Raw genomic sequence first — 12161 nt, forward strand, 5'->3', positions numbered from 1 at the left:
CTAAAGGGTTAATAGCGTGCAGCGCCGCAATCACTGCCGTGTGCTATTAGCCACGGGTCACGGCCTCTAACAACCCCGGGCCCGACCCGCTATGACGTGGCCCCGCGTTATAGAAAGGGAAAGGACTCGGGACGTACCGGTACGTCCTTGGTCTTTAAGGGGTTAAGGACCAGGCCAATTTTATTTTTGCATTTTCGTTTTTTCCTTCTCTCCTTCTAAAATCCATAACTCTTTTATATTTCCATCCACAGACCCATATAAGGGCTTGTTCTTTGCGTGACCAATTGTACTTTGTAATGAAACCTCTCATTTTACCATAAAATGTACGGCGAATCAAAAAAAAAATTTTTTTTTAGGGAGGAAATTTAAGTGAAAACCAAAATTTTGCACATTTTGGAGGGGTTAGTTTTCAGTGTACAATTTACGGTAAAAATTGTGTTCTTTATTCTGTGGGTCAATATGATTAAAATAATACCCATGGCTAGATACTTTTAGATTTTTTTTAAGCGGTACAAAAATAAAAAAACTTTTTGTACAAAATCAGTAATCTATAATCGCCCTATTTTGACCACCTATAACTTTTTCATTTTTACGTATATAGGGCGGTATTTTTTTAGATACCACATTTGCATATATAAAAATTTCAGATCATTTTTTTTATTTTTTTTTTTAAATAAAATGTGACAAAAAAGCAGCATTTTTGAACTTTTTTTATTTACGTTTATGCCATTCACCGTACGGGATCATTAACATAATATTTTGATAGTTCGGACATTTAAGCACATGGCAATACCAAATATATATAAAAAATAATTTACGCCTCTTGGGGGTAAAATGGGGAAAAAACTGACAATTTTAAATTTTATTGGGGGAGGGGATTTTTCACTTTTTTAAATTTTATTTTTAAATTTTTCAACTTTTTTTTTTTAACACTTTTTATGTCCCCATAGGGGACTATCTATAGCAATCCTGTGATTGCTAATACTGTGCAATGCTATGTATAGGACACAGCACTGCTCAGTATTATCGGTGATCTTCTGCTCTGGTCTGCTCGATCTCAGACTGAGCAGAAGACCCCGGGAGACGGCCGGAGCCAGATGGGGGGACCTCTGGCCACCATGCTGGATGATCGGATCGCCGCGGCAGCGCTGCGGGCAATCCGATCATCCATTCAAAGTTCCGCACTACCGCAGATGCCGTGATCTGTATTGATCACGGCATCTGAGGGGTTAATGGCGGACATCCGCGCAATCTCGGATATCTGCCATTACGGGCGGGTCCCCGGCTGCTGCTAGCAGCCGGGACCTGCCGTGTATGACGCGAGTACCGTTCCGATGCTCGCGCTCATACACAGGACGTAAATGTACATCCTGGTGCGGGAAGTCCTGCCAAACCAGGACGTACATTTACGTCCGTGGTCGTTAAGGGGTTAAATATAATATAAACAGGAAACGTAATATAATAATGTTTAATAAATTATTAAATGGAAATAAAATCTGTAAATGGATGCAGCTGTAATGGGTGGGTTCACACTGCACTTTTGTTTGTGTATCATGTAAGTGTTTAACGCCTTTATGACCTGGGGTTTTTCAGTTTTTGCATTTTTTTCCTCCTTACCTTTAAAAAACCGTAACGTTTTAAATTTTGCACCTAAAAATCCATTTGATTGCTTATTTTTTGCACCACCAATTCTACTCTAATCAGCCAAAAATCTACTGTGAAACGGAAAAAAAAATCATTGTGCGACAAAATTGAAGAAAAAACACCATTTTGTAACTTTTGGGGGCTTCAGTTTCTATGCAGTAAATTTTTCGGTAAAAAAATGACACTTTATCTTTATTCTGTAGGTCCATATGATTAAAATGATTCCCTATTTACATAGGTTTGATTTTGTTGTACTTATGGAAAAAATCATAACTACATTAAGGAAAATTTATACGTTTAAAATTGTAATGTTCTGACCTCTATAACTTTTTTATTTTTCCACGTACGGGGCGGTATGAGGGCTAATTTTTGCGCCCTGATCTGAAGTTTTTTATTTTTTGTAATGATCGGACTTTTTGATAGCTTTTTATTCAATTTTTCATAATTATAAAAAGTGAGCAGAAATACACTATTTTGGACTTTGGAATTTTTTTGCACGCCATTGACTGTTTAATAAAATATTTCCTCACGTGGCCATATCACATATGGTTATTTCTATTTATTTATTTATTTATTTTTTTAAAGGGAAAGGGGGGGATTCAAACTTATTAGGGAAGGGGTTAACTGATCTTCTTTTTTTTTTTTTTTTGCAATGTTATAGCTCCCATAGCCATCCTAAGCTGAACGCGCCTGCTCTCGTCAGATCGCAGACTGGTACAGATCTTAGGGCCCGGCAAGTACCGGCATGGGACACTGGCTGGGAATCCCGGGTGCCGTTGACATTTTGCTCTGTTGCCGCCTTCCGTTCCGATTCCGAAAAGGATTTATTGATGCTTAAATGCACAGTATAAAGGGTGTGAAGCTGTCAACGGCCATCCTAAGCTGAACGCGCCTGCTCTCGTCAGATCGCAGACTGCTACCCAGCTTAGGGCCCGGTAAGTACCAGCATGGGAGACTGGCTGGGAATCCCAAATGTCGTTGACATTTTGCTCTGTTGACGCCTTCCGCTCCGATCCCGAAAAGGATTTATTGATGCTTAAATCCACAGTATACAGGGTTTGAAGCTGTCTACTGCCATCCTAAGCTGAATGCGCCTGTTTTCATCACATCGCAGACTGGTACCCAGCTTAGGGCCAGGTAAATACCAGCATGGGAGACTGGCTGGGAATCCCGGGTGCAGTTGACATTTTGCTCTGTTTCTGCTCCGATTCCGAAAAGGATTTATTGATGCTTAAATCCACAATATACAGGGTGTGAAGCTGTCAACGGCCATCCTAAGCTGAACGTGCCTGCTCTTGTCAGTTTGCAGACTGCTACCCAGCTTAGGGCCTGGTAAGTACCAGCATGGGAGACTGGCTGGGAATCCCGGGTGCAGTTGACATTTTGCTCTGTTGCCGCCTTCCGCTCTGATTCCAAAAAGGATTTATTGATGCTTAAATCCACAGTATAAAGAGCGAAAAGCTGTCAACGGCCATCCTAAGCTGAACGCGCCTGCTCTCGTCAAATCGCAGACAGCTACCCAGCTTACGGCCCAGTAAGGACTGGCTGGGAATCCCGGGTGCCGTTGACATCTTGCTCTATTGCCGCTCCGATTCCGAAAAGGATTTATTGATGCTTAAATCCACAGTACACAAGGTGTGAAGCTGTCGACGGCCATCCTAAGCTGAACGCACCTGCTCTCGTCAGATCGCAGACTGGTACAGATCTTAGGGCCCGGTAAGTTCCAGCATGGGAGACTGGCTGGGAATCCCGGGTGTAGTTGACATTTTGCTCTGTTGCCGCCTTCTGCTCTGATTCCAAAAAGGATTTATTGATGCTTAAATCCACAGTATACAAGGCGTGAAGCTGTCAACGGCCATCCTAAGCTGAACGTACCTGCTCTCCTCAGACTGCTGCCCGGCAAGTATCGGCATGGGAGACTGGCTGGCAATCCAAGGTGCCATTGACATTTTGCTCTGTTGCCGCCTTCCTCTCCGATTAATAAAAATATTTATTGATGCTTAAATCCACAGTATACAAGGCGTGAAGCTGTCAACGGCCGTCCTAAGCTGACCGTGCCTGCTCTCGTCAGATCGCAGACTGCTACCCAGCTTAGGGCCCGGTAAGTACCAGCGTGGGAGACTGGCTGGGAATCCCGGGTGCAGTTGACATTTTGCTCTGTTGCCGCCTTCCGTTCCGATTCCGAAAAGGATTTATTGATGCTTAAATCAACAGTATACAGGGTGTGAAGCTGTCAACGACCATCCTAAGCTGAACGTGCCTGCTCTTGTCAATTTGCAGACTGCTACCCAGCTTAGGGCCTGGTGAGTACCAGCATGGGAGACTGGCTGGGAATCCCGAGTGCAGTTGACATTTTGCTCTGTTGGCGCCTTACTCTCCGATTAATAAAAATATTTATTGATGCTTAAATCCACAGTATACAAGGAGTGAAGCTGTCAACGGCCATCCTAAGCTGAACGCGCATGCTCTCGTCAGATCGCAGACTGGTACAGATCTTAGGGCCCGGCAAGTGCCGGCATGGGACACTGGCTGGGAATCCCGGGTGCAGTTGACATTTTGTTCTGTTGCCGCCTTCCGTTCCGATTCCGAAAAGGATTGATTGATGCTTAAATGCACAGTATAAAGGGCGAAAAGCTGTCAACGGCCATCCTAAGCTGAACGCGCCTGCTCTCTTCAGATCGCAGACTGCTACCCAGCTTAGGGCCCAGTAAGTACCGGCATGGGAGACCGGCTGGGAATCCCGGGTGCCGTTGACATTTTGCTCTATTGCCGCTCCGATTCCGAAAAGGATTTATTGATGCTTAAATCCACAGTACACAAGGTGTGAAGCTGTCGACGGCCATCCTAAGCTGAACGCGCCTGCTCTCGTCAGATCGCAGACTGGTACAGATCTTAGGGCCCGGTAAGTACCGGCATGGGACACTGGCTGGGAATCCCGGGTGCCGTTGACATTTTGCTCTGTTGCCGCCTTCCGTTCCGTTCCGATTCCGAAAAGGATTTATTGATGCTTAAATGCACAGTATAAAGGGTGTGAAGCTGTCAACGGCCATCCTAAGCTGAACGCGCCTGCTCTCGTCAGATCGCAGACTGCTACCCAGCTTAGGGCCCGGTAAGTACCAGCATGAGAGACTGGCTGGGAATCCCAGGTGTCGTTGACATTTTGCTCTATTGACGCCTTCCGCTCCGATTCCGAAAAGGATTTATTGATGCTTAAATCCACAGTATACAGGGTTTGAAGCTGTCTACGGCCATCCTAAGCTGAATGCGCCTGTTTTCATCACATCGCAGACTGGTACCCAGCTTAGGGCCAAGTAAATACCAGCATGGGAGACTGGCTGGGAATCCCGGGTGCAGTTGACATTTTGCTCTGTTTCTGCTCTGATTCCGAAAAGGATTTATTGATGCTTAAATCCACAATATACAGGGTGTGAAGCTGTCAACGGCCATCCTAAGCTGAACGTGTCTGCTCTTGTCAGTTTGCAGACTGCTACCCAGCTTAGGGCCTGGTAAGTACCAGCATGGGAGACTGGCTGGGAATCCCGGGTGCAGTTGACATTTTGCTCTGTTGCCGCCTTCCGCTCTGATTCCAAAAAGGATTTATTGATGCTTAAATCCACAGTATAAAGAGCGAAAAGCTGTCAACGGCCATCCTAAGCTGAACGCGCCTGCTCTCATCAGATCGCAGACAGCTACCCAGCTTACGGCCCAGTAAGTACCGGCATGGGAGACTGGCTGGGAATCCCAGGTGCCGTTGACATTTTGCTCTATTGCCGCTCCGATTCCGAAAAGGATTTATTGATGCTTAAATCCACAGTACACAAGGTGTGAAGCTGTCGACGGCCATCCTAAGCTGAACGCGCCTGCTCTCGTCAGATCGCAGACTGGTACAGATCTTAGGGCCCGGTAAGTACCGACATGGGACACTGGCTGGGAATCCCGGGTGCCGTTGACATTTTGCTCTGTTGCTGCCTTCCTCTCCGATTAATAAAAATATTTATTGATGCTTGAATCCACAGTATACAAGGAGTGAAGCTGTCAACGGCCATCCTAAGCTGAACGCGCCTGCTCTCGTCAGATCGCAGACTGCTACCCAGCTTAGGGCCCGGAAAGCACCGGCATGGGAGACAGGCTGGGAATCCCTGGTGCAGTTGACATTTTGCTCTGTTGCCGCCTTCTGCTCCGATTCCGAAAAGGATTTATTGATGCTTAAATCCACAGTATTCAAGGCTTGAAGCTAACAACGGCCATCCTAAGCTGAACACGCCTACTCTTGTCAGATTGCAAATTGCTACTCAGCTTTGGAACCGGTAAGTTCCAGCATGGGAGACGGGCTGGGAATCCTGGGTGTAGTTGACATTTTGCTCTGTTGCCGCCTTCCGTTCCGATTCCAAAAAGGATTTATTGATGCTTAAATCCACAGTATACAAGGCGTGAAGCTGTCAACGGCCATCCTAAGCTGAACGTACCTGCTCTCCTCAGATCGCAGTCTGCTACCCAGCTTAGGGCCCGGTAAGTACCGGCATGGGAGACTGGCTTGTAATCCCGGGTGCCGTTGACATTTTGCTCTGTTGCCGCCTTCCGCTCCGATTCCGAAAAGGATTTATTGATGCTTAAATTCACATTTTAAAGGGTGTGATGCTGTTAACGGCCATCCTAAGTTGAACGTGCCTGCTCTCGTCAGATCGGAGCAGAAGGCGGCAACAGAGCAAAATGTCCCATAGGGCCCGGTAAGTACCAGCATGGGAGACTGACTGGGAAACCCGGGTGCAGTAGACATTTTGCTCTGTTGCCGCCTTCCCTTCCGTTCCGATTTCGAAAAAGAATTATTGATGCTTAAATCCACAGTATGCAAGGCGTGAAGTTGTCAACGGCCATCCTAAGCTGAACGTGCCTGCTCTCCTCAGATCGCAGACTGCTGCCCGGCAAGTACCGGCATCGGAGACTGGCTGGCAATCCAAGGTGCCATTGACATTTTGCTCTGTTGCCGCCTTCCTCTCCGATTAATAAAAATATTTATTGATGCTTAAATCCACAGTATACAAGGCGTGAAGCTGTCAACGGCCATCCTAAGCTGAACGCGCATGCTCTCGTCAGATCGCAGACTGCTACCCTGCTTAGGGCCCGGTAAGTACCGGCATGGGAGACTTGCTGGGAATCCCGGGTGCAGTTGACATTTTGCTCTGTTGCCGCCTTCCGTTCCGTTCCGATTCCGAAAAGGATTTATTGATGCTTAAATGCACAGTATAAAGGGCAAGAAGCTGTCAACAGCCTTCCTAAGCTGAACACGCCTGCTCTTGTCAGATCGCAGACTGCTACCAAGCTTAGGGCCCAGTAAGTAACGGCATGGGAGACTGGCTGGGAATCCCGGGTGCCGTTGACATTTTGCTCTGTTGCTGCCTTCCGTTCCAATTCCGAAAAGGATTTATTGATGCTTAAATGCACAGTATAAAGGGCGTGAAGCTGTCAATGGCAATCCTAAGCTGAACGCGCCTGCTCTCGTCAGATCGCAGACTGCTATCCAGCTTAGGGCTTGGTAAGTACCAGCATGGGAGACTGGCTGGGAATCCCGGGTGCAGTTGACATTTTGCTCAGTTGCTGCCTTCCGCTCCGATTCTGAAAAGATTTATTGATGCTTAAATCCACAGTACAAAGGGTTTAAAGGGTGTGAAGCTGTTAACGGCCATCTTAAGCTGATCGCGAATGCTCTCGTCAGATTGCAAATTGCTACTCAGCTTAGGGCCTGGTGAGTACCAGCATGGGAGACTGGCTGGGAATCTCGGGTGCCGTTGACATTTTGCTCTGTTGCTGCCTTCCGTTCCAATTCCGAAAATGATTTATTGATGCTTAAATCCACAGTATACAAGGTGTGAAGCTGTCAAAGGCCATCCTAAGCTGAACGCGCCTGCTCCCGTAAAATCGCAGACTGCTACCCAGCTTCGGGCCTGGTAAGTACCAGCGTGGGAGACTGGCTGGGAATCCCGGGTGCAGTTGACATTTTGCTCTGTTGCCGCCTTCCGCTCCGATTCCGAAAAGGATTTATTGATGCTTAAATCCACAGTGTACAAGGCGTGAAGCTGTCAATGGCCATCCTAAGCTGAACGTACCTGCTCTCCTCAGATCACAGACTGCTGCCCGGCAAGTACCGGCATGGGAGACTGTCTCTCAATCCAAGGTGCCATTGACATTTTGCTCTGTTGCCGCCTTCCTCTCCGATTAATAAAAATATTTATTGATGCTTAAATCCACAGTTTACAAGGCGTGAATCTGTCAACGGCCATCCTAAGCTGAACGCGCATGCTCTTGTCAGATCGCAGACTGGTACAGATCTTAGGGCCCGGTAAGTACCCGCATGGGACACTGGCTGGGAATCCCAGGTGCAGTTGACATTTTGCTTAGTTGCCGCCTTCCGTTCCGATTCCGAAAAGGATTGATTGATGCTTAAATGCAAAGTATAAAGGGCAATAAGCTGTCAACGGCCATCCTAAGCTGAACGCGCCTTCTCTCGTCAGATCGCAGACTGCTACCCAGTTTAGGGCCCGGTAAGTACCGGCATGGGAGACTGGCTGGGAATCCCGGGTGCCATTGACATTTTGCTCTATTTCCGCTCCGATTCCGAAAAGGATTTATTGATGCTTAAATCCACAGTATACAAGGTGTGAAGCTGTCGACGGCCATCCTAAGCTGAACGCGCCTGCTCTCGTCAGATCGCAGACTGGTACAGATATTAGGGCCCGGTAAGTATCGGCATGGGACACTGGCTGGGAATCCCGGGTGCCGTTGACATTTTGCTCTGTTGCCGCCTTCCGTACGGTTCCGGTTCAAAAAAGGATTTATTGATGCTTAAATCCACAGTATACAAGGTGTGAAGCTGTCAACGGCCATCCTAAGCTGAACGCGCCTGCTCTCGTCAGATCGCAGACTGCTACTCAGCTTAGGGCCCGGTAAGTACCAGCATGGGAGACTGGCTGGAAATCCCAGGTGTCGTTGAGATTTTGCTCTGTTGACGCCTTCCGCTCCGATTCCGAAAAGGATTTATTGATGCTTATTCCAAAGTATACAGGGTTTGAAGCTGTCTACGGCCATCCTAAGCTGAATGCGCCTGTTTTCATCACATCGCAGACTGGTACCCAGCTTAGGGCCAGGTAAATACCAGCATGGGAGACTGGCTGGGAATCCCGGGTGCAGTTGACATTTTGCTCTGTTTCTGCTCCGATTCCGAAAAGGATTTATTGATGCTTAAATCCACAGTATACAGGGTGTGAAGCTGTCAACGGCCATCCTAAGCTGAACGTGCCTGCTCTTGTCAGTTTGCAGACTGCTACCCAGCTTAGGGCCTGGTAAGTACCGGCATGGGAGACTGGCTGGGAATCCCGGGTGCAGTTGACATTTTGCTCTGTTGCCGCCTTCCTCTCCGATTAATAAAAATATTTATTGATGCTTAAATCCACAGTATACAAGGAGCGAAGCTGTCAACGGCCATCCTAAGCTGAACACGCCTGCTCTCCTCAGATCGCAGACTGCCACCCAGCCCAGGGCCCGGCAAGCACCGGCATGGGAGACTGGCTGGGAATCACGGGTGCAGTTGACATTTTGCTCTGTTGCCGCCTTCCGTCTCGATTCCGAAAAGGAGTTATTGATGCTTAAATGCACAGTATAAAGGGCAAGAAGCTGTCAATGGCCATCCTATGCTGGACGCGCCTGCTCTGGTCAGATCGCAGTCTGCTACCCAGCTTAGAGCCCGGTAAGTACCGGCATGGGAGACTGGCTTGGAATCCTGGGTGCCATTGACATTTTACTCTGTTGCCGCCTTCCGCTCCGATTCCGAGAAGCATTTATTGATGCTTAAATTCACAGTATAAAGGGTGTGATGCTGTTAACGGCCATCCTAAGCTGAACGTGCCTGCTCTCGTAAGATCGCAGACTGCTACCTAGCTTTGGGCCCGGTAAATACCGGCATGGGAGACTGGCTGGTAATCCCAGTTGCCGTTAACGTTTTGCTCTGTTGCTGCCTTCTGCTCGGATTCCGAAAAGGATTTATTGATGCCTAAATCCATAGTATAAAAGGTGTGAAGCTGTCAACGGCCATCTTAAGCTGAACGCGCCTGCTCTCGTCAGATCGCAAATTGCTACCCAGCTTAGGGCCCGGTAAGTACCAGCATGGGAGACTGGCTGGGAATCCCGGGTGCCGATGACATTTTGCTCTGTTGCCGCCTTCCGTTCTGATTCCGAAAAGCATTTATTGATGCTTACATCCACAGTATACAAGGAGTGACGCTATCAACAGCCATCCTAAGCTGAACCCGCCTGCGCTTGTCAGATTGCAGACTGCTACCCAGCTTAGGGCTTGGTAAGAAACGGCATGGGAGACTGGCTGGGAATCCTGGCTGCTGTTGACATTTTCTCTGTTGCCGCCTTCCGCTCCTATTCCTAAAATAATTTTTTGATGCTTAAATCCACAGTATAAAGCGTGAGAAGCTGTGAACGGCCATCCTAAGCTGAGAGCGCCTGCTCTCGTCAGATTGCAGACTGCTACCCAGCTTAGGGCTTGGTAAGTACCGGCATTGGAAACTGGCTGGGAATCTTGGCTGCCTTTGACATTTTCTCTGTTGCCGCCTTCCGCTCCGATTACGTAAAGTATTTATTGATGCTTAAATCCACAGTATAAAGGGTGTGATGCTGTTAACGGCCATCCTAAGATGAACGTGCCTGCTCTTGTCAGATCGCAGCCTGCTACCCTGCTTAGGGCCCGGTAAGTACCGGCATGTGAGACTGGCTTGCAATCCAAGGTGCCATTGACATTTTGCTCTGTTGCCGCCTTCCGCTCTGATTCCTAAAAGGATTTATTGATGCTTAAATCCACAGTATAAAGGGTGTGATGCTGTCAACGGCCATCCTAAGCTGAATGTGCCTGCTCTCATCAGATCGCAGACTGCTACCCAGCTTAGGGCCTGGTAAGTACCAGCAAGGAAGACTGGCTGGGAATCCCGGGTGCAGTTTCCATTTTGCTCTGTTGCCGCCTTCCGTTCCGTTCCGATTCCGAAAAGGATTTATTGATGCTTAAATGCACAGTATAAAGGGCGTGAAGCTGTCATTTTTCCATCCTAAGCTGAATGCGCCTGCTCTCGTCAAATCTCAGACTGTTACCCAGCTTAGGGCCCGGTAAGTACCGGCATGGGAGACTGGCTGGAAATCCCGGGTGCCCTTGACGTTTTGCTATGATGCCGCCTTCCGCTCAGAATCCGAAAAGGATTTATTGATGCTTAAATCCACAGTATAAAGGGTATAAAGGGTATAAAGGGTATAAAGGGTATAAAGGGTATAAAGGGTGTGAAGCTGTCAACGGCCATCCTAAGCTGAGCGTGTCTGCTCTCGTCAGATTGCAGACTGCTACCCAGCTTAGGGGCTGGTAAGTACCAGCATCGGAGACTGGCTGGGAATCCAGGGTGCTGTTGACGTTTTGGTCTGTTGCCGCTTTCCGCTCCGATTCCGAAAAGGATTTATTGATGCTTAAATCCACAGTATACAAGGCGTGAAGCTATCAACAGCCTTCCTAAGCTGAGCCCGCCTGCTCTCATCAGATCGCAGACTGCTACCCAGCTTAGGGCCCGGTAAGTACCAGCATGGGAGACTGGCTGTGAATCCCAGGTGTTGTTGACATTTTGCTCTGTAGCCGCCTTCCGCTCCGATTCCGAAAAGGATTTATTGATGCTTAAATCCACAGTATACAGGGTGTGAAGCCGTCTATCCTAAGCTGAATGTACCTGTTCTTGTCAGATCGCAGATTGCTGCCCGGCAAGTACGGGCATGGGAGACTGGCTGGCAATCCAAGGTGCTATTGACATTTTGCTCTGTTGCCGCCTTCCTCTCCGATTCCGAAAAGGATTTATTGATGCTTAAATGCACAGTATAAAGGGCATGAAGCTGTCAACAGCCATCCTAAGCTGAACGCACCTGCTCTCGTCAGATCGCAGCCTGCTACCCAGCTTAGGGCCCGGTAAGTACCAGCATGGGAGACTGGCTGGGAATATCAGGTTTTGTTGACATTTTGCTTTGTAGCTCTGTAGCCATTTTGCTCCGATTCCGAAAAGGATTTATTGATGCTTAAATCCACAGTATACAGGGTGTGAAGCCGTCTACGGCTATCCTAAGCTGAATGCGCCTGTTCTTGTCAGATTGCAGACTGCTGCCCGGCAAGTATGGGCATGGGAGTCTGGCTGGCAATCCAAGGTGCTATTGACATTTTGCTCTGTTGCCGCCTTCCTCTCAGATTAAAAAAAATATTTATTGATGCTTAAATCCACAGTATACAAGGCATGAAGATGTCAACGGCCATCCTAAGCTGAACGCGCCTGCTCTCGTCAGATCGCAGACTGCTACGCAGCTTAGGGCCCAGTAAGTACCGGCATGGGAGACTGGCAGGGAATCCCGGGTGCAGTTGACATTTTGCTCTGTTGCCGCCTTCCGTTCCGATTTCGAAAAGGATTTATTGATGATTAAATGCACAGTATAAAAAGCAT

General features: G+C 47.9%; 2 pseudogenes; both read left to right on the forward strand.

The window, feature by feature from the left end:
* The first annotated feature begins 4280 nt into the window (after window positions 1–4280).
* On the forward strand, window positions 4281–4400 carry LOC130313927 (5S ribosomal RNA; annotated as a pseudogene).
* Window positions 4401–5281: 881 nt separating this feature from the next.
* On the forward strand, window positions 5282–5401 carry LOC130313924 (5S ribosomal RNA; annotated as a pseudogene).
* Window positions 5402–12161: the final 6760 nt, after the last annotated feature.

This window comes from Hyla sarda, unplaced genomic scaffold (genome assembly GCF_029499605.1).
Source record: "Hyla sarda isolate aHylSar1 unplaced genomic scaffold, aHylSar1.hap1 scaffold_1793, whole genome shotgun sequence".
Lineage (NCBI taxonomy): Eukaryota > Metazoa > Chordata > Amphibia > Anura > Hylidae > Hyla > Hyla sarda.